Genomic DNA, 20,987 nt, shown 5'->3' with positions numbered 1-20,987 from the left:
TGTTCCCTTAAAATTCCCAGGGACCATGCACCCGGTAGAAAGTGCTCAGGTGCTTCCAGGCGCACCATAGCGTTCTTGGGAAGCTCTGTGCGCAGGCCCCACAGCTTTGCTCTTCAAATGTTGACAAAGAAAACTTGGAGAGTTTAGGCAAAACCCTTTTTTCCTTTTCACAAAGCCTGGAATTATCTTGCTGTGAAATGAGGGGATTTCCTTAGACAATCTAAGCTGAGCAGTGACTTGTTCTAGTTAGGATTTCAGCCTTCCCATGAAGCAGCGAACCTGATGGAGTCCATGAGTGAGGGGTCATAGGATAACACCACTTATGGGGAATGAAAGTTACTTTGCGTTAATATTCCAAGGGTGTCCTCTTTCCTTTACCTTGCATTCAGAATGGGGATTAAACTGACTCTGGTTGGCTACAGAGTAGGGCCAAAGGAATGGAGGGCCGCAAAGCAGATTTTGAATGAGGCGGAAAGAGAGCTGTGAATCTGTGGGAGGATCTGCCTCTGAGACCTGACGGCACCTGGAGCCTCTGCCTGTGGAACTCCAAGTCAAATGGACTTACGCTTACCCCTCAGGTAAAGGTCCTGAGCCGCCCCCACGGAGTTTGGCAAAGCCTTCCTTTCCTGTGGTTAGTGCTGACCCCAGGTGCCTGCTTGTGTCTGATATGCAGCATGTTGGTCAGATAGTACGCTCACCTCAACTTTGATTTACACACACACACACACACACACACACACACACACACACACACAGAGTGAGGCACAGGAAAGTAGGAGTTGTTAATATCACAGGAAAACAGAAAAGAGCATCATAGTGCGCTAGACAGAAAGACTCCCGCCAGCTCTCTCAGAGGTGGCTGCAGTGGCCCCAGTCTCTCTCCCTCTCGCTAAACGCACTCTCTTCTTATCCCTCTCTCTGCAAACCTCTCCTCCACCACTTCCAGGAAGAACACAAATGATTCTCCTTGTCTCATACAGAACACCTGAGCATGGCACATACCACACTCTTGGGGGCTCACATACCCTGGAACCCCCAAAGTAGTTTATATTTCTCTCTATTCCCGTCATCATGGAATTCTGCTTCATCAGAATTATCTTGTTTTGTACTTAGGAAGTAATTAGTTACTCATGAATTAAGTCGAATGACCGTCAGAAACTTCCAAGAAGGGATTCCAGCTCTGGAGGTAGCAGGTGGGTGGTGCAGGAAGTTGGATTAGGGAAGCCTCTGCTGTCCTTTGGACATCACAACCCTTTAACTCTACTCTTCAGAAGTAAAGAGATTTTTCAAAATGAGAATAACATAACTATTAGTTATAACTATGAAGGTAAAATATATGCATTATAAGCAAGCAAACCCAGATTATAAAAGATACAGAAATTTAAATAGTTCACTCATATTTCCTGTCACTTACACTTTGACACACATCATTTGAAATTTCAGATCCATACAGTGTGTATGTACGTATGTATGTATGTATGTATTTACTTACTTTACGAAATGGGATTAGAACCTGCCACTTTATGACTTGTTTTCCCCTCACTGAATATATTTTCATATCAACAATTATAAGCCTACATGATCAATTTAAATAGTTACATAGGATCCTGTGATTTATTTAACCAATCTCCAATTTTTGGACATTTAGGTTGTTTCCAATTTTTAGATAAGCCTGCATGCAATAAGTATTCTAACATATATATATATATATATATATATATATATATATATATATATATATTATTTTTTGTTAATCCTCATCTGAGCATATTTTTTCTATTGATTTTTAGAGAGAGTAAAAGGAAGGGAGGGAGAGGAGAGAGGGAGAGAAAGAAAGAGAGAGAGAGAGAGAGAGAGAGAGAGAGAGAGAGAGAGAGGAGACACAGAAATATCAATGTGTGAGAGGTGCATTGATTAGTTGCCTCCCACACATGCCTCTTCCCCCCGCCCCCTGCAGTGCATGATTGTGGTGCACCAGGCTTCTAGTTAGTTTATAGCTGTTGATGATAACCAGGGGTATAGATGAGATCATGTAGTAAATTTTTAATTGTGTGCAGTAGGGAGGGAAGGATAAGAACAGAATCCTGAGGAATATGACTTATGGGCTGAACAAAGGAAGATAAGTCATCTCTCCCAAAATGAACCCGACTTGTCAGTGACGAGAACTCCAGGAATGTGTAAAGAACTGCCAACAAGGCATTTGCTTATCATTTCTGCAGTTTATCAAGTTCACTGCTTGTTTCCCTCAAGGGATTTTCTAGATTCCTTGTCCACTCCTCTTCCCACCTGGTGAGGGCTCTATGCGTTTTCACCTTGACTGATGATAATTCAGCGGCATTTCCTGTTCTGGCATTTCCCCACACAGGGAGGAATACAGGTTTGAATGGGACCTTGAAGTTCACATAATAGTGGAGACATTTTAAGAAAAAGAATACAAAATTACAAATACAAATTAAGGCACAAAATTAAATATTTAGAATGATAAAATAAATGACAATAATTACAAATTTTTAAAAGTTGGCAAATATCAAAAGCTTCACAAAATCTAGAAAATCACATAATTTTTTAAAAATCAATTCTTTTAAATACCTCTAACATAATTTCCCCCAAAATTTTTGGCTTCCTAATTTTAAATCTCCTCTTCATATGATTTTATAATTATTACTTTCCATAGAGTCAATAGGAAAGTAATTCAACCTTTCCTCTAGCATAATTGTTAGCACTTGTAAAAATAGTTCAGAAAGGTTTTTGTTTCCTTTTTTTAGCATCAGGATAATTATTGGTGATGCCATGTAAGTAAGATTGTTGTCAAATGTGGTAAAGCTAGCAGGTTTCTCTCCTAGCTGAGCTATAAAGTTCGAAAGAGGTTTTCCAAAGACTGGCTTCTGGTCCCATACATTTCAAACTGCTTCTTCTCCACTCCACGTATGCATCCCATGCTGGCTGCCATAGGGTGCACTCCCTAATACTGCCTCTGGCTCTGCCCTTTGGTGTCAGGACATCTCACACGGGAGATGGTCAGGGAAGGGGCAGTCAAGAGCTCAGCCTGGAGGCTGGTCTTGAACAGGCTAGTCACTGGGTTGGGTGAGAGCCAGGTAACAGGTCACTGGATATCCTAAGGTAGGTAAATTTGAAGACGAGTTGGAAGGAAGATGAGGGAGTTCTTGTTAAAGGCTCCCTCATGAGACAAGGTTAGCTATGAGAGGAAGAGAGGTTAGGAGTAGATTTAGCAGAACATGTTAAATATTGCATGAGACAAGACTTACACTAAAAAAACTATTCATTGTTGCCAAGCCAGTGTGATTCAGTGGTTGAGGGTTGACCCATGAACCAAGAGGTTCTTGGTTCAATTCTGATTGGGGCATATGCCTGGTTGCAGGCTCCATCCTGGTTGCAGGGGGGGAGGGAGGGTGTGCAGGAGGCAGCTGATGGGCGACATTTCTCTCCTGTGGATGCTTCCATTTCTCTAACGCTCTCCCTTTCTCTCTCTCAAAAAAATTTTAAAAACCATAAAAAGAAAAAACACACCTATTAATTGTTTAACTGAAATTCAATTTTTTTTTTGTTAATTCTCACCCAAGAATATTTTTTCCATTGAATTTTAGTGAGAGTAGAAGGGAGGGAGGAAGAGAAGAGGGGAGGGAGGGAGGGAGGGAGGGAGGGAGAGAGAGAGAGAGAGAGAGAGAGAGAGAGAGAGAGAGAGAGAGAGAGAGATGAGAGAGACACATGTTAATTGGTTGCCTCCTGCATGCACTTTGACTAGGGTCAGGGAACAAACCTACAACCCAGGTACATGCCCTTGACTGGAATTGAACCCGAGGTCCTTTAATTTGTGGGCTGATGTTCTAATCACTTAGATGACTGGCCAAGGCTGAAATTCAAATTTTACTGGGCATTCTGCATTTTGTTTTACAATCCTAGGTGGGTCCTTCAAAAGAAAAGTGAAGTTCAGGCGTAGTCACTGAGAGAATGAGAGCACTAGTCAAAGATTAGCACAAAGAGAGCCCAATTAAGATTAGAAATCAGAAAGCAGGTGGCAGTGGTGATGCGGTGTTTCTCTGGTGGAGCTCTGATGCTCAGGTGCTTTGGCGTTCACACAGCCTCTGATACAGAAACAAGGCTTAAAATATGTGATCAAAGATGGGATTCAACTAGGTTTCTCCTCTTTTTATGTCTCCTATTTGTGCTTTCAATAAAACTGAAGCAGCAGAAATTTTCAGAAGAAAGATGTAGTGATTATGGATTGGAATCCAAATCACAGAATATGTTAACATAAGAATATTTCATTCTGCACTTCCCAAACATGCCATAATATATTCACTCAAAGCAATAAATCCCAAGCTGCACAAGCAAATTATAAACAAATGATAGAAGCTAAAGTTTCCTCTCAAAAGAGGCTGAAGAACAGATAATTTAGAAAGAACAGATTTTATTGAAACGTCAATAGTTTTCATGACACAGATACTTAAACTACTCGTTTTCAACATTCCCATATAAAGAAAATTATAAAAGGTTTTTTGTTTTTTTTAAAGAAGATAATTTGACAGATGGAGTCTTTTTATGGTATCAGTAAAAGTGATAAAATTGCATAAATTACCAAGATTTTATCTCCATTTCTGTAATTCTCCCTAAAGATTTAGAGGTGGCATATTGAATCAACTGGGAAATAAACTTGCACGTTTATCACAAGTCTAAAACAGGAATTAAAGACAAAAACTCCAAGCTTGTTTTCAAGAATGGTTTGTCTTGAGAAAACCTGCTCTTATGAGATTACACATTTTCTAACCAAGTGTCAAGGTTCATCAAATGGACATGAATGGCAAAAGTTACGCAACCGGAACTTCAGTGAACAGTTTACTGTCTGTCATTACCATTACTGTCAAAGGACAAATACAAATAATTGTTAATTTTAAAAAATGGGGAAACTAAAATAAATAAATAAATAAATAAATAAATAAATAAATAACTACATTCGAAGTGGTTTTATATATGGGATGATTTGCTTATCACTAGGCTAGACCAGATCTTGAATAAAATCAAGCTCTGGTATTTTGGTTCATGAGATAATTAACTTTTATGAGACCCACATTATGTGATATTACAAAACCAAAAGTCCTGCCTGCTCCTTAAGGAAAAGGTACAGGTGGAGGTGGAGGGTTTTATGCACAGTGTGTCTATGTATTACTTTGAGAAAAGCTCAGAAGACTTTTTGCAGTTTCTTCTAGCATTACTCACAAATCCACCAGCTCTGGCTTGGACCATAAGATGAATGGGAAGAGGCAGCGGGATGTACAACAATTTGCATTAAAGCTTGGTAGGTAGTCCCTTGAGAATCGATTGAATCTGTGCCCCTCACTTGGTAGGTAAGAAGCCTGAGACTCAGCGTGGGGAAGTGACTTACTCCGGTTTCACACACTTACCAAGTGAGTGGCACATGGAGGTGGCTGACAGACAGTGAGATAAAAGGCGAGCCTTAAAGGTGGAAACCTCTTTGAGGGCCTAGTCATACATCAGCAGGCGCTCTCTCATCTTCTGTTGGTTTTTGGCATTCTCCAACTCAGGACTTGCAGAAGAAATAGTCTCTGTGTTCTGTAAATTTACTTTGTTTGAACTTGTTCCATGATAACAGCTTTATACAATAGATATTCTTTATGCACCCACTGATAAGGAAAGTATAGGGTGTCCCCTAAAATGTAAACATACAATTTGAATAATTATTAAGACAGTGTTTATTAAAATACATTTCATTTTCAAAATTGAGCTATCAGCTGTTAAAGTGTGTATACATTTTTTTTGGGGGGGCGGGGACACCCCATATTTTATGGTAGGCAAGGACTCATGTGGGATGGACGCATCAATTTCTTAAAAAGCAGAAAACGAACTCCTACTTTCTGTTATATTTTGGACTGCTTACCTCTTGTCCCCATTTGCAAATGTTTGGCTTTGTTCTTGTATTCAATACAGTGTATGGTGTAAACAGTGAGCACAACATACATTCAGGATTCTTGGTGCTGTGTACCTACTTGTGTAGCAGATGTTTGAAGCAGGACCACTTCCATCTTCAACTACATCCATGGTGGGTAAAAAAAAAAAAAGCATCTTATTTTTAAATCATTTTACAAATGATTTAAAAGTGTTATATTAGTTTCAGGTTTAAAAAGAGGCTTTTTAGCATTTATTTTCCTATCTGTGTGTAGGATTCCAATTCCAAATTAGTGTGTGGTTGCTACATGTGGAAGGGAGATGTGTCAAGAGAATGTAGCCCCAGGAGAATGGAAATAACTTGGTGCATCCAAAATAAGTACATTGATATCTCTCTTTGTGGAAACAAAAGACGAAGGTGTTATTTGGTTAAAAGATGACCCGGAACAACCATGATGTTGACCTGACTGGTGAGAGAAGCCAATCAAGCTTGTCCCTGTGGTTCTCTTTTCCTTTCTCCTGCCAAGACCAGAGCACATCTGTGGTCCAGGCCACCTGGCTGAAGGCACAGCCTGCGTTCACGTGGAGACCTGTGCTTGGGCTGCCCAGGCAATGTCTGTGCCGTAACACAGGAGCTTCTTTTCTGGATGCAGTGAAGGAGGGAGGCCTTAGCAGCAGGCGGGTTAATCCCAGTGCCATCACTTACCAGCTGTGTGATTTTGGGGAAGTCATTCAACTACTCAGCCTCAGTTTCCACAACTGTAAAACTAGGATAATAATCTGTAACTTTCAGAGCTGCTGTGAAATTAAATGAGGCAAAAGTTGTAAAGTGAGTAGAAGTTCTTGGCCTAGCAAAGGCTCTCACTGCTGTAAACTCATCTCTATCCTACCTCCCCAACTCCCCCACCCTCCCACTGGGCTGCTTCCATGCTGGCCAGGCTCTGAGAGCAGCCTGCTTTGTCCTCTTTGTCTGTTTTCCTTCCCATCTCAGTTTCAGATCCTGCCCTGGCATCTCTCCAAATCTAGTATTGTGTAACAGCATCAGTCTAAAGTTGCAAGATGTTCCTATGCTAGAAATATCATGGATGTTTTCTGTCTTTTCTTGCTTCCAGCACCTTCTACACTGTGTTCTGGTTTAGTGGCTCCATCCATGACCATGGCTTACCTCAAATCCATTTCCTGTCCTGATTCCTTGGACCAGTCATTGTCCTCACTGGTCCTAGATCTCAGCTGTTAAGAGGAAACCATACTTTCTGCAGTGAGCCATTTTGCAAAAGCAGCCTGCAAATGCATATTAGCATTACCTGCTTATTGAGGACCTATTAGATCTGTGTCTTTCACCAGGAGACAGCACAGGAGGGAAAGGTTGTAGTTTCCGCCCTCAGGGACTCCTGGATCAAAGAGGGTTCTAGTGCCAGGTACATGCATGGCCTGGCTGTAAGCAGGTATTACTGAAAGTAGAAAGTTATTTTCATGTAAACACGATATCACCTTGGCCTTTAATGCTATCAGAAGAGCCAAGAATAAACCATTGGCAGTACTATCACATGGGGAAGGATAGAAGAAAGAGAGAGGTGGAGGAGGAGGGAGGAAGGGAAGGAGGGAAGAAGAGAAAAAGGGAGGGAGAAATAAAAATTTAAGAACAGAAAGGGAGAGGAACCACGAGGAGAGAGAAAGCAGAGGTGTATACAATAAATATCACCTAGTGGAACTCCCATCGAATGCTTGAGTCTCCATAGTGTTCCCTCCCAGTGTGTTAACTTCTTCCTGAAAAGTTCCCAGGACAGAAACGCTGATGATATTCATGGAGTGCATTCCAGACTGGGCCGTGGTAATTATTAGAAACACCTTCCTATCGTTTCCCCCCATTGATTTTGGTCCCCTCTGGGCCTTACAGCTAACTGCCACTTGTTGCCCTGGCCTGCAGATGCCTCCCGATTCGGGCGTGTTTGGCTCTCACCACTCCTGTGCTCCGTGCTTGCTGAGCCCTCGCAGCTCCTCTACCTTCCCCAGATGTGCCTGCCCAGAGCCTGTGACTTGAGCTTTTGTCGGCTGCTCTTTGCATGAGACACACGCACAGGCAGATGCACGTGGGAGCTTTCAGGTGTCAGTTCAAGAGCTGCCTTTCTAAAGGAGCTTGGCTGACCACCACAGGTAACACAACTCCCCTGGGAGGCAAATTTGAAAACATTAAGAAGCGCCTATAACCCAAGTCAGAGATAAAGAATAAAATACTAGGGAGAAGATTTGTATATTAATAGTAGAGGGCTATTTTCCCTAAAATAGAAAGGCTTTTTACAATCCAATAATAATAATTTTTAAAAAAAGACTAATTGGATTATTGGTCTAATGTGGAAAAAAATGGACAAAGGATATGAACAGTTTACCAGAAAAGCAACCCACATAGGCTGCCCAAACATATGGAAAAGTACTTACACTCCCTACAGGAGTACGTTTCATCTGTCAGATCAACAAAGATAAAACGATAACATTGTACCCGCAAGGGAATGGGCATCAGGAACCCTCATCTCCTGCTAAGAGTGTAACAGGGACAATTTCTATAGAGAGCAATTGGATAATATTTATCAAAATTGCGAACACCAACCCTTCCACCCAATGATTTTTACTTCTACAAATTTGCCTTACAGATACTCTTTCAAGCATGGGAATTGATATAGAGTATGTTAAAAGGAACTCTTGGCAGTGTTTTATACAATAACAAGAATCTGGAAACAGCCAAAACCGGTTTGGCTCAGTGGTAGAGCGTCTGTCTGCAGACTAAAAGGTCCCAGGTTCGATTCCGGTCAAGGGCATGTATTGATACATTGGTTGCGGGCACATCCCCGGTAGGGGGTGCGCAAGAGGCAGCTGGTCGATGTTTCTCTCTCATCGACGTTTCTAGCTCTCTATCTCTCTCCCTTCCTCTCTGTAAGAAAAATCAATAAAATATATTTTAAAAAAAAGAATCTGGAAACAGTACGTAGGTGTGTCAGTAGGGGATGGATAAATAGATTAGAGTGCCTTCATACAATAAAGGAGCACCAGATATTAAGAAGAATGAGGCAGATTTCTTTGTGGCACTGGAGCACTTATGGTGCATTTTGTATTGGGTCGCAGACATTCTATATTTGCTATTTTGTTATTAAAGAGGGCCCCTGCAATTGTATCAGCTTCAGGCTTCACAAAATCTGTGTACACTTTGACCCCAAAACACCTGGGCGATGGGCACATGCCTGTTAGTAACAGGTTCACACCCCAGTGAGGGCGGTAGAGGAGGGGTGGAGGGATGTGAGGGGTGAGTAGGATGGGAGACAGGGATGGGTCAAATGTGAGAGCTGGGAAAAGCTTCGCAGGTGATTCTGATATGCTTTACGCCAGTCCTGCACAGCCCCCCCCAGCCCCATACCTTCTTCTTAAGCCTCCAAAACCACTCTACTCTCACGCAAAGACTAACCTCTGCAGCTAGGTCCACGTGGCCTCCGTCCGTGGCATGGTGCCTCTGCCTTTGCCAGCCTAGCGCTCTCGGCCCTGGAGGGGCCTGAGGGAGCTCAGAGCAGCATCCTACCTCCAGAGCTCTTCCTTCCCCTGGCATTTCTGACCTCCGATTTGAAACACAGCTGGTCGTGTCTGACAAGAAGATGGCAACATAACATCACGTTCCAGATCATTCTCTGAGCCAACCAGTCTTCTTGGAGGCAAGCAGCCTATAAAGAGTTCTTACCTTGTAGAAAAATCCCCGAGTATTCACCTTCTTTTTGCCAGTTGTCAAACACATGCTGCTTCCAGAAGTGGGGGGTGGGGGGTGAGGGGGTGGAGAAACTTTGAGGAGGGTGGGGAGTAAACCAGGCTGGCAGGAAAAATTACTGCCACATAAATCAAGAAGTTATATGGTGTGTTTTTTAATCTTTTTTTTTTTTTTTTTTTTAAGTAAAGGAGGCAGGGATCTTTGAAAATGGGGACAAACTGAGGAGTAGTTCCACTGTATTCCATTTACTCTTGTAACCCTTCCCCCTTTCCCTCCCTCCTTCCCTCTCTCCCTTCCTTCCTTCCTCCCTCCCTCCCTCCCTCCCTCTCTCCCTTCCTTCCTTCCTCCCTCCCTCCCTCCCTCTCTCCCTCCCTTCCTTCCTTCCTTCCTTCCTTTCTTCCTCCCTCCCTCCCTTCCTCCCTCCCTTCCTCCCTCCCTCCCTCCTCTTTCCTTTCTTCATTTTTAAAAAGTAGCTAAAAACGCTCTACAAAGTTTTCTTTTTATTAGCATTATTTTGTGACTCTCAGGTTTTGCCATCCAATTTGCCCTCAGACTTATAAAACGAGGCCACTTCGAGGAGTCCCACACTCAAGGGGCCAAAGAGCTGCATGTGGCACATGAGCCGTGGTTTGCTAATCACTGTACTAGACATATTCAGTATAAATTCAAAATTACTTGAATGCAAAATTAAATTTTTTAGAAATTTTAATATATATACATTTTAATTAAATTCTTTATTGCTTAAAGTATTATATATGTCTCCTTTTGCCCCCATTGACCTCTCCCTGGCCATTCCCACCCCCCAATACATGCTTTCACCCCTCCCCCCCACTGCCTGTGTCTATGAGTTATGCTTATATGCAGCCATGTAAGTGTTTTGGTTAATCTCTTACCCACTCTCCTTCACCCTGCCTTCCCTCTGAGGTTGAATGATCTGTTTGATGCTTCTATGTTTCTGACTCTATTTTTGTTCATCAGTTTATGTTGTTTATTATATTCCACAAATGAGATCCTGTGATATTTATCTTTCTCTGACTGGCTTATTTTGCTTAGTATAATGCTTTCCAGGTTCAGTCATGCTAATGCAAATGGTAAGAGTTCCTTCTTTTTTACAACAGCATAATATTCCATTGTGTAGATGTACCACTGTTTTTAAAATCACTCTTCTGCTGATGGGCACATGGACTGTTTCCAAATCTTAGCTATTGAAATTGTGCTGCTGAGAACATAGGGGTGCATATATCCTTTCTGATTGGTATTTCTGATTTCTTGGAATATATTCCTAGACGTGGGATTACTGGGTAAAATGGGAGTTGCACCTTTAATTTTACTGTTCTCCACAGCGGCTGCACCAGTCTGCATTCCCATCAGCAGTGAAGGAGGGTTCCTTTTTCTCCGCATCCTCAACAGCATTTGTCGTTTGTTGATTTGTTAATGATAGCCATTCTGACAGGTGTGAGATGGTACCTCATTGTTGTTTTGATTTGCATCTCTCAGATGATTAATGACTTTGAGCATGTTTTCATATGTCTCTTGGCCTTCTGCAGGTCCTCTTTCAAGAAGTGTCTATTTAGGTCATTTGCCCATTTTTTTTTTTTTAAAGAAATCTTTATTGTTCAGATTATTACAAATGTGATCCTCTTCCCCCCCTCAATTGCTCCCCTCCACCAGGTTCCCACCCCACCCTCTGTCCTTTCCCCATCCCCCATTGCCCTCATCCATAGGTGCACAGTTTTTGTTCAGTCTTTTCCTGCACCCCCACTCCCCTTTTCCCTGAGAATCGTCAGTCCACTCCCCTTCTATACCTCTGATTCTATTATATTCACCAGTTAATATTGTTCATCAGAATTTTTTAAAATTCCCTTGGTTTTTAGATTCACTTGTTGATAGTTACGTATTTGTTGTTCATAATTTTTATCTTTATCTTCTTCCTCTTTCTAAATAACCCCCTTCAGCAATTCATATAATTCTGGTTTGGCGGTGATGAACTCTTTTAGCTTTTTTTTATTAGTGAAGCTCTTTATCTGGTCTTCAATTCTGAGTGTTAGCTTTGCTGGGTAGATTATTTTTGGCTGTAGGTTCTTGCTACTCATCACCTTGAATATTTCTTGCCATTCCCGTCTGGCCTGCATGGTTTCTGTTGAGAAATCAGCTGACAATCGTATGGGTGCTCCTTTATAGGTAACCACCTGCTTTGCTCTTGCTTCTTTTAATATTCTCTCTTTGTCTTTTGCCCTTGGAATTTTAATTATGATGTGTCTTGGTGTGGTCCTCCTTGGATTCCTTTTGTTTGGGGTTCTGTGGGCTTCCTGGACTTGTAAGTCTATTTCTTTCCCCAGGTGGGGGAAGTTTTCTGTCACTATTTCTTCCAGTATGTTTTCGATATCTTGCTCTCTTTCTTCTTCTGGAATCCCCATAATTCTGATGTTGGTTCGCTTGAAATTGTCCCAGAGGTTTCTTACACTATCTTCAACTTTCTGGATTCTCTTATCTTCTCGCTTCTGCAGAGGAGTGTCCTCTGGCTCTTTGTGTTCTAAATCTTTGTCTTGATTCTTGCGATCTTCCATTCTGTTTTTAGGACTCTGTGTAATATTTTTTATTTCAGACAATGTTTTCTTTATTTCTAGTTGACCCTTTTTCATATCCTCATAGGTCTCGTTTATTTTATCGGCCTTTTTTAGAATATTGTTGAATAACCTTATAACTGTAGTTTTGAACTTAATGTCCAATCTTTTCTTTTTCTCCATCTCCTTCCTTTGTGTCCTTCCTCTTGTTTGCATTTTAGTTGTTTTTCCCTGATTTGATGGAATAGCTTTGTGTGTTAGGTGTTCTGGTAGAGCCCAGTAGCACAGCCTTCCCAGTTACCTGTGGTGGATAGTCTTGGTATAGCCCTTTGTGAGCTGTGTGTGCAGTCTTGTTGTTAAGCCTTGCTTATTGTTGGTATCACTGGGATGCGTTGATCTCCAAGCCAATTGGCTGTGAGAATCAGCAGTGTCTCAGCTAGGAGGGCTTCTGTACTCCGCTTGGATATTGCGGGGTCTCGGGGTGGTGCAGACAATCTTTGGTTCCCTGACAGTCTAGCCTTAGAAAAGTCCTGTTCGCAGAGAGTTTTGGAAGATTGGTTGCAGGCGCACGCACCTCTTTAGTAAAGGCGCAGACAAGCTTTGGATTCCGGCCAGTCCCTCCTTAGAGAAAGCCAGCCTCTGAGAGAGAGCTCAGCCACAGATGGGGCGGAGTCTCAGGTTGGTGCAGACAAACTTTGTTTTCCCTTTGGCTCCTTCCCAAGTCCCGCAGTAATGGCCTCTGGCTTCACACACCTCCGAGAGATCTCTGCTCACTGCCTGACAGTCTGGCCTCTCCCGGTCTAGGGCCGTCTATCAGAGCAATAGGCTGATTCTGTTTTCCCCTCGAACAAGAAAGCCAGCCTCGCGTTAGCTGTCCGCCCTCTCCGCGCGTGCCGGGAGTAAGCCAGTAGCGAACTCAGCCCGCCCACCCTCTCCGCACCAGGAGTAAGCCAGCGGCAATCTTGGTCCGGCCCTTCCTCTCCGCGCGCCAGGAGTAAGCCAGCGCTTTTTCGCGCACACAGTTCTCCGTACCTTCACAGTTCCTGAGGTTCAGCGTGCCTTCTCTCTCCTTCCCAGATGGCAGAGCCTCCTCTCAGCTAGCCATACAGTGCTTCAGGGCAATGCCTTCCCTGTTTTTCAGTTCTAAATTCAAATTTGTTGTGGTAGGCTGCATTCAGGTGTCTACCCTATGCCGCCATCTTTGTTTCTCCTCTCATTTGCCCATTTTTTGATTGGATTGTTTATCTTCCTTTTGTTAAGTTGTATAAGTTCCCTATAAATTTTGGATATAGCATTGACAAATATGTTCTCCCATGCAGTGGGCTCTCTTGTTGTTTTGTTGATGGTTTCTTTTGCTGTGCAGAAGCTTTCTATTTTGATGTAGTCTCATTTGCTTATTTCCTCCTTAGTCTCCATTGTCTTAGGAGATGTGTGGGTAAACATATTGCTAGGACATATGTCTGATATTTTGCTGCCTATGGATTCTTCTAAGATTGTTATGGTTTCCCGTCTTACATGTAAGTCCTTTTTCCATTTTGAGTTTATTTTTATGTGCGGTGTAAGTTGGGTATCTAGTTTCATTTTTTTCCTCATGTATCTATCCAATTTTCCCAAAACCATTTATTGAAGAGACTGTCTTGACTCCATCGTATGCTCTTGCCTCCTCTGTCAAATATTTATTAGGCATAATGGACTTGGGTTAATTTCTGGGTTGTCTGTTCTGTTCCACTGGTCTATATGTCTGTTCTTGTGCTAGTACCAGGCAGTTTTGAGAACAGTGGCTTTGTAATATGGCTTGATATCTGGTATTGTGATCCCTCCAACCTTGTTCTTCCAAAATTAAACTTTTCATACATGCTTAATTTTAATTACACAAAATGTGTTTATGTATTATAAATAAAAACAGGTAAACTAACTTGTTAATATTTTAACATATGCATTCGGAAAACCTATTTTATTATATAACAGACTTTCGGCTTTAAGGGACACCCCCTTCCCCAATCGGTCCAGTGTATCGAGGTTTTACTGTAGTTACAAAACTGTTGGGAAGGTGAGAGAAATAGAAAGGGGAAGGTGTGGAAACCGAGAGGTGAGTGTGTGCAGGAAGGCAGGACCACTCCCAAGACTGGAGGGAAAAAAGTGGTGGTGATGTTATCAGAGCCCAGAAGCGTCTGGCCTCAGACACTGTGTGGAGCTGCGGATGCTGCTGGAGCTGGCCATGGCCCAGCCACGGGTGTTGCTGCTGGAACTGCCTAGGCTCCTGGAGCCCCCAGCCGCTGTTTGCTACCACAGCCACTGCCAGAAGCTTTAAAAAAGGGTCTCTCCCGCATCCAGTTTCCCACCAGTGCTTCCCACTGGTGGCATCTAACTGAGCCAGCTGGCAAAGGTGTCTGGGAAACTCAAGTCAGGATTCCAGCTGCCTCCAACAGCGCACACAATGGCGGGAATGGTACCAGGGCCAATAAGCCACTGAATCCCATCTTCTTTACAAATACACGTTTCCTTTTTCCTACAAAGGCCATATGTTTCCATTAGAGAATAATTAGAAGATACAAACAGGACATTAAAAACCACCATATTCCCACTGACCCAGAAACAATCAGTAAATGCATTTTGGGGTCTCTTTTTCTCACTCTCTCTCTCTCTCTGTCTCTCAAAGAGACTCTTACTCTACAGTCGGCTCTGTAACCCACTGTACAAAATTTTTTTGCAGTAAACATTTGCTGGACATTTACTTTGTTCCAACTAGTTCCCAGTAATTAATATTTATTGTTATAGCAACAATTTCCTATTGTGAATATAAAAAGGGAATTATTGCTTGAAAACAAATTTGTCATTTAGAAAAACAGTATGTAAAGAATATAATCATAATCTGTAGTTGGACTATTATGAGATTGTTTGCTTAAGTGGAACGAGAAAACTATTTTAAACATAAGGTTAAATGCCAGGTCTTTTTCTAACCTGTTCATTTCTTTTGTTGGGAAGCAGAAAAAACACTGGAATTTCAGAGCTGGGAATGCATGCAGGCCAGAGCTGGGGAGGAGCATTATTTGCAGGCTGTAGAACCGTCCTGCTGCCCTCTCTGTGTCTCTCCACGGAGTCAGACGGCTGATGAGAGAGCTGGTCCTCAGGAGTGGGCAGAAGGGTGACACGGAGACAAGGTGCCTTTAAGTGTGGACCCATTACTATGGCCACTTGGGCAGCCATTTCTCTCATGTTATCTGGTAGAACGTTTTTGACTACCAGTGGCTGACCGGTGACTTCCTTCCACTGGCTTTAAAAATGAAGAAATGTATTATCTTGCATAACTAGAAGTCCAGAGGTAGGACAGGCTCCCAGAATAGTGAGATAAGCCATTCAGTGATGTCACCAAGGTCTCAAGTCCTTTCAACACTCTGTCCCGCCTTTCTGGGTGTTGGCTTCATCCCGAGTCTGGCTCCTTTCTTGGTGACGAGAGAGCTGCCAGAGGCCTCAGAGCTGCCTGTTTCCTTTTCCGTGTTCGGCAGGATATCAGTTCTTTTCAGTTTAAGCAGACCAGTGGTTTCAATACTGTTGTATGTTAAAATCACCAGGAGTGCTTTTTGAATTATTTATGTATTAATAGTATTTAATTTTTATTTTGTTTATTTATTTATTGTATTTTTTAACTGTCTAGGTAGGCCTTATGTTTAATTTTAAAAAAATTGATTTGATAGAGAAGAAGGTGAGAGAGAAACACTGATTGGTTGCCTCCTGTACACACCCTGATTGGTGATTAAACATGAAACCTGAGTATGTGCCCTGACTGGGAATCAAACTTGCCACCTGTTGGTGGTACGGAACGACACCTCAACCACCTGAGCCACACCAGCCAGGACCTTGGCCTTATCTTTAGAAAATTAATTTATTAGTCTAGGGTGGGGCCCAGCTGGAGGTCATTTTTAAAAGCTCCCAAGTGATTCTCATGTACAGCCAGGACGGAGAACCACTGGATTACGCTGGTTTAGGTGACCTGTCTATTGCTAGACTGATAGTCACTAGGATAATACTGATTGGCTTGGGAAAAATGGATCTCAGAATATGCTTCTTTTCCTCCTCCTCCTAGCAGAAGCAGCTCCAGGGAGCCTGTCAGAAATGCAAATTATCAGGCACCACCCAGACCTATTAATGCAGACACTCTGGGGTTGGAGTCAGCCCTAGTATTGTGTTTTAATACTAGTAAGCTTGATTCTGATGGACCGATTGCCTCAGACCAGCCAAGCTCCTTCTGTGGAGCTGGGAAGCAGGGACGTGTGTGAGCAAAAGCTGAGGTCTTTGGGGCAGTGGATCCCGGGGCGCTGGGCCCTTTAGCACTCCCTCCTCCCAGCACAGGCCAAAGACAGAAGAGGGATCAGCACCTGAATTGGGAGACTCCTGCTGTGCGGACAAGGCCTCTGAATGTTGCCACCACGCCTCAGCCCCTGCAATGGGCTCTTCGGAACAGAAGAAGCCATGTTCTGTTGGTGTCCAATCCTTTTACCCCAGGTCTCCCTAGAAGTTTCTACCGGAGCTGAAGGGTTGAAAAGACTGACTTGGCATACGCTTTCCCAAAAACATTGTGAACTAATTTTAACCATGGCACAATTTCACGAGGGTCCTGGAAAAGAAAAAGACCATTAGGTGAAAACAAAGGAGAGCTGCATACAATAAAGACTTTGGTTAATAATATGTCAGTATTCATTCTTAAACTGTGACATATGTACCATACTCATGTCACGTATCAACAGGGGGAACTGGGTGTGGGGAATATGGGAACTCTGTGAAGTCAACTTTCTTTCCTGTAGATCTAAAACTGTTCTAAAATAAAAGGGTTATTTTAAACACAACACATTAAGCTGTGAAATTCTAACAGATGGAAGCACCTTTGTAAAGGGTTTATTAAAATTAAGCATAAATGATACCTTAATAAAAAAGACAAAAAATAAAATAAATTAAGCATAAATGCTTCTTTAAAATGCTCCATATTAATATAACCTTGATACTGTTATATTTTCACGATTGATACCATGATTTATTTTTTTTGCCATGTTTTTTAGCCAGAGCAAATGCTTTTTGAACATTTTCAGTTTAAACAAGAGCTGAATTTGAAAATATTGATGAAATTTCTGATTTGCCACATCCTCAGAATCTGTACACGGCCAGAATTATCAAAGAGCTAATGAGAGAGGCATAAACTTGTCCACGTGCTTAGAAATAATTAAGAACCTACATAAAAAGTCACTTTCTTTCCCCCCTTAGTCTTGGAAAGAAGGAGGACGGCTGGACTCCGTGGGGAACGGGCTGGAGTCAAAGGCACCTTCCTCAGAACCCAATTCACAGTGCGCTCGGACACACATCCCGCCAGCACCGCCCTGCTGTCCCGGCAGCTCCATTGAAGTGAAATGTGCTTCTTGTGTCCTGAGGGGTGACCCGTGCGACCCGTGGACAGAGGGGTGGCTCATCACCGATGACTCATCTCGGCAGAGTGTACACCAGTGGAATGTGCAATTCCTGGAAACACTGGGCCATATTTGGAACGGAGCAAGGAGCAAATCTTAACTTGTAGTTTGGAGGGCTCCCCTCAATGTAGTCCGCTAAGTAATTTATGGTAAGTTTGCTTACAAGTACTAGTAAGGAAACGGATAAATAAAGGGGTCAATGCAGGGACAGTGTTATAATGAAGAGTTATAACACAAGGAGTGCTGAAGGGCCGTTCTGGTGGTGGTGGGCCCCCACACCAGCATGCATCTCCCTAGGACCGCCTTCACCCCGCTCCGGAAGAGGAGCCCAGGAAACACCGGAGCACCTGGCGCAGAGCCCGCCCGTGCCTGTGAAACGCCCAGGACGCTAAACATCACCCCTTCTGGGCGCTGCACACAGCCTGTGTAGGCTGCTCACTGTCCTCTGTCGGCCAACAGGAGGAAAGGCAAGGCTGACAGAGGGTGCTCTTTCAGAAGGAAGCAGCGCTAACAGCACTCCAAATCAAGATGAGTAGGGAGCCATCCCAAAGAACACACTTTGGATAAAAAAATAAACTGCTTAAGGGCAAAACTGTTGCTATGCCATGCAAGTGGCTTGAAATAATTCCCCCCTCCTCCCTGATCTTACTACGTTGGAATCTCTCAGATTTTTTCCATCATTGTTTTACTCTTTCACTGTGTGACCTTGAACAAATTCCGTAGCACCGCCCCCCCCCCCGCCCCCCCCCCCCCCGCCTCATTTTTATCTTCACAATGGGGAATATTAATAGTACCTATTTCTTGGCAGTGTTATATGAATTAAGCCAAGTAATGTTTATAACATTTTAGCAAAATGCCTGAAATATGGCGTTAACAAAAGTGTTTGTTTAATAAATTAATAAATTAATAAACTAATAAATTAATAAACTAATAAATAAGATAGCCCTTGCTCACATTGAAGTCATTCAATATAACAATAGACCTCTTGATGATATCTCATAGCGAAAACGCAGAAAATAATGTTCAAGGAAGGAGCCTCAGGCATGGCAGGACATTGAAGGAGAAGAAGTTTTCATGAGAAATAAAAGCGAATGTGATGGAAAACTCCCATATTATTGGGGGAAATGTAAAATGACTCAGCCCTTTCAGAAACAGGTTAGCAGTACCTTAAAAAGTTAAACAGAGTTACCATATGTCCCAGCAATTCCACTCTTAGGTATATACCCCAAAGAATTGAAAACAGGTTCTCAATAATGAAAAAAAATGGAAACAACCAACTGCTCACTAGCTTATGAAAGAATAAACAAACGCGGCCTGTCCATATAATAGGATATTATTCAGCCACACAAGAGAACAAAGTGCTGATAGATGGTACCACGTGGGTGAACCTGGGAAACATTTTACTGAGTGAAAGGAACCAGACACAAAAGGTCCCACGTCCCACGATTCTACTTTTAGGGAATATCCAGAGTTGATAAATTCATAGCAACTGAAGGCAGATTGGTGCTTGTTCTGAGCTGGGTAATTGGGGAGGAACTGCTAAGGGGTGGAGGGTTTTCTTTTCTGGTGGTAAACATGTTTGGAACTAGAGAGTGGCGGGGGTTGCACAAGTTTGTGAATGTACTAAATGCCATTGAGTTGTTCCGTTTGTTAGGGCTCAGTTTATGTGATGTGAGTCTTACATCCTAAAAAAATCACACACGCGTAAGTGGGACCAGAGTGAGTGCTGTCTTTGTCCTAGTTGAGAATACAGAACATTCCAGACTCCTCTTCCACTCACCAGAGGCCTTCTTTGAGAAAGCTATCTAACAGCCACCCCCTCTGGGCCGTGGTTTCCTTATCTGTAAGAAAATGAAATTGGATGAGGTGATTACGAGGATCCTCTTCACTTCAAATTCTCAGGCAATGAAACTCAACACTCCTCTTTCCTCCCTGTCTCATCCTCAGGCTTGAAAACAACTGCATCTGTACTGCAGATGTATACTGGGAAACAATGAGTGTTGTAGTAAGTAAATTACAGGGAAATTAATTTGTTCTAGTTATTCATATGAACAGTATTTTAATATTAATTATTACAATGACACAAATTAATGGGCAAGTAACCTAAACAAATGCACTTTGGCCATTAGCGTGGAGTTTGCCACTCGGCTACTTAGGCTCGGAGCCCATGCTCGGCTCCAGCCTGTCTGTACCCGCCATGTAATCACACACTGTGCTTTCTGCCAGTCACCATATCTCAAGCTCTTCAGCCAAGAGCAGTGCTGGCAGAATCATGGTGATTGGGAGGCCCTTGATTGATTAACCGGTGCCCTTGCCAAGCAGGATGGTGACAAGGGATTAAATACCCTTCTGAATGGCCCTCTCTTTGCAACCAAGTCATCTAGAACAGCTCGGGGCCATCAGTCATTAGAGCATGCTATAGACCACTGCTCTGATCACAACTAGACTAAGCTAGAACTTTACTCTGAAATTATTGAAATGTTATTTGAATAGTAAGCCAAATTTACGCAGTCCTAGGACTTAAAGTCTGGGAGTTGGGTATGTAATTTTCTGTATATTGCCCATCATCGCATGAGTCCACAAGTTGTTGAGGACAGGCCACTGTGAACATCACTAGTTCATGGAGTTTGCTAGGAGTCAGAGCCGTCTCAATGGCGCGCGCGCGCGCGCACACACACACACACACACACACACACACACACACACACCCCTCCACTACTGGCTACTCCAGGTTACTGGTCTTCTGTAAATTGCGTCCTAGTGATTCCTAGGAGTCTCAGGTGCACCTACATAGACTTCATCTGGAAACATTTCAGCCATCTACCAAGGTTTATCAGTCACATAACGCCCCCCCCCCCCCCCCCCCCCCCCGCCCGCCCCATCTTAAATTCTGGTTTCTTCAGGGATATCTGCTTTGGAGGTCTAAAACAGTCCCAAAAGCTGCACAAACCAGAAGCCACAGCCTATCCAGGCCCACATTATTAGACAATTTTTAGCTACTAGTTTCTGGAGGTCTAAGCTTGTGGGCTGCAGGCATCACGGAGCAGCTGAGAGAATTTGGACAGCTCCTGAGGCGGGCCAAGTCAAGCCTTTACGCTAGTGCACCTCCTGAGAGGTCACACCAGCAATGCCAAAGACTCGCCCTCTCGGCTGAGAACCTCTCTCAGTGTAACTGGCGGTTTCACCAGTTTCCCACGGACTGCTCTTCTGGAACGTTCCTTCTATTTGCTTCTTTCCATCACGGAGCTGCAGCGTCCCTTTCCTCTTCCATTCTTGGTTTTTGGCCTGGACTTCATGCCA

Source organism: Pipistrellus hanaki, assembly GCF_964339955.1.
Source record: "Pipistrellus hanaki genome assembly, chromosome: 1".
NCBI lineage: Eukaryota > Metazoa > Chordata > Mammalia > Chiroptera > Vespertilionidae > Pipistrellus > Pipistrellus hanaki.
This window is presented reverse-complemented; position numbering follows the sequence as displayed.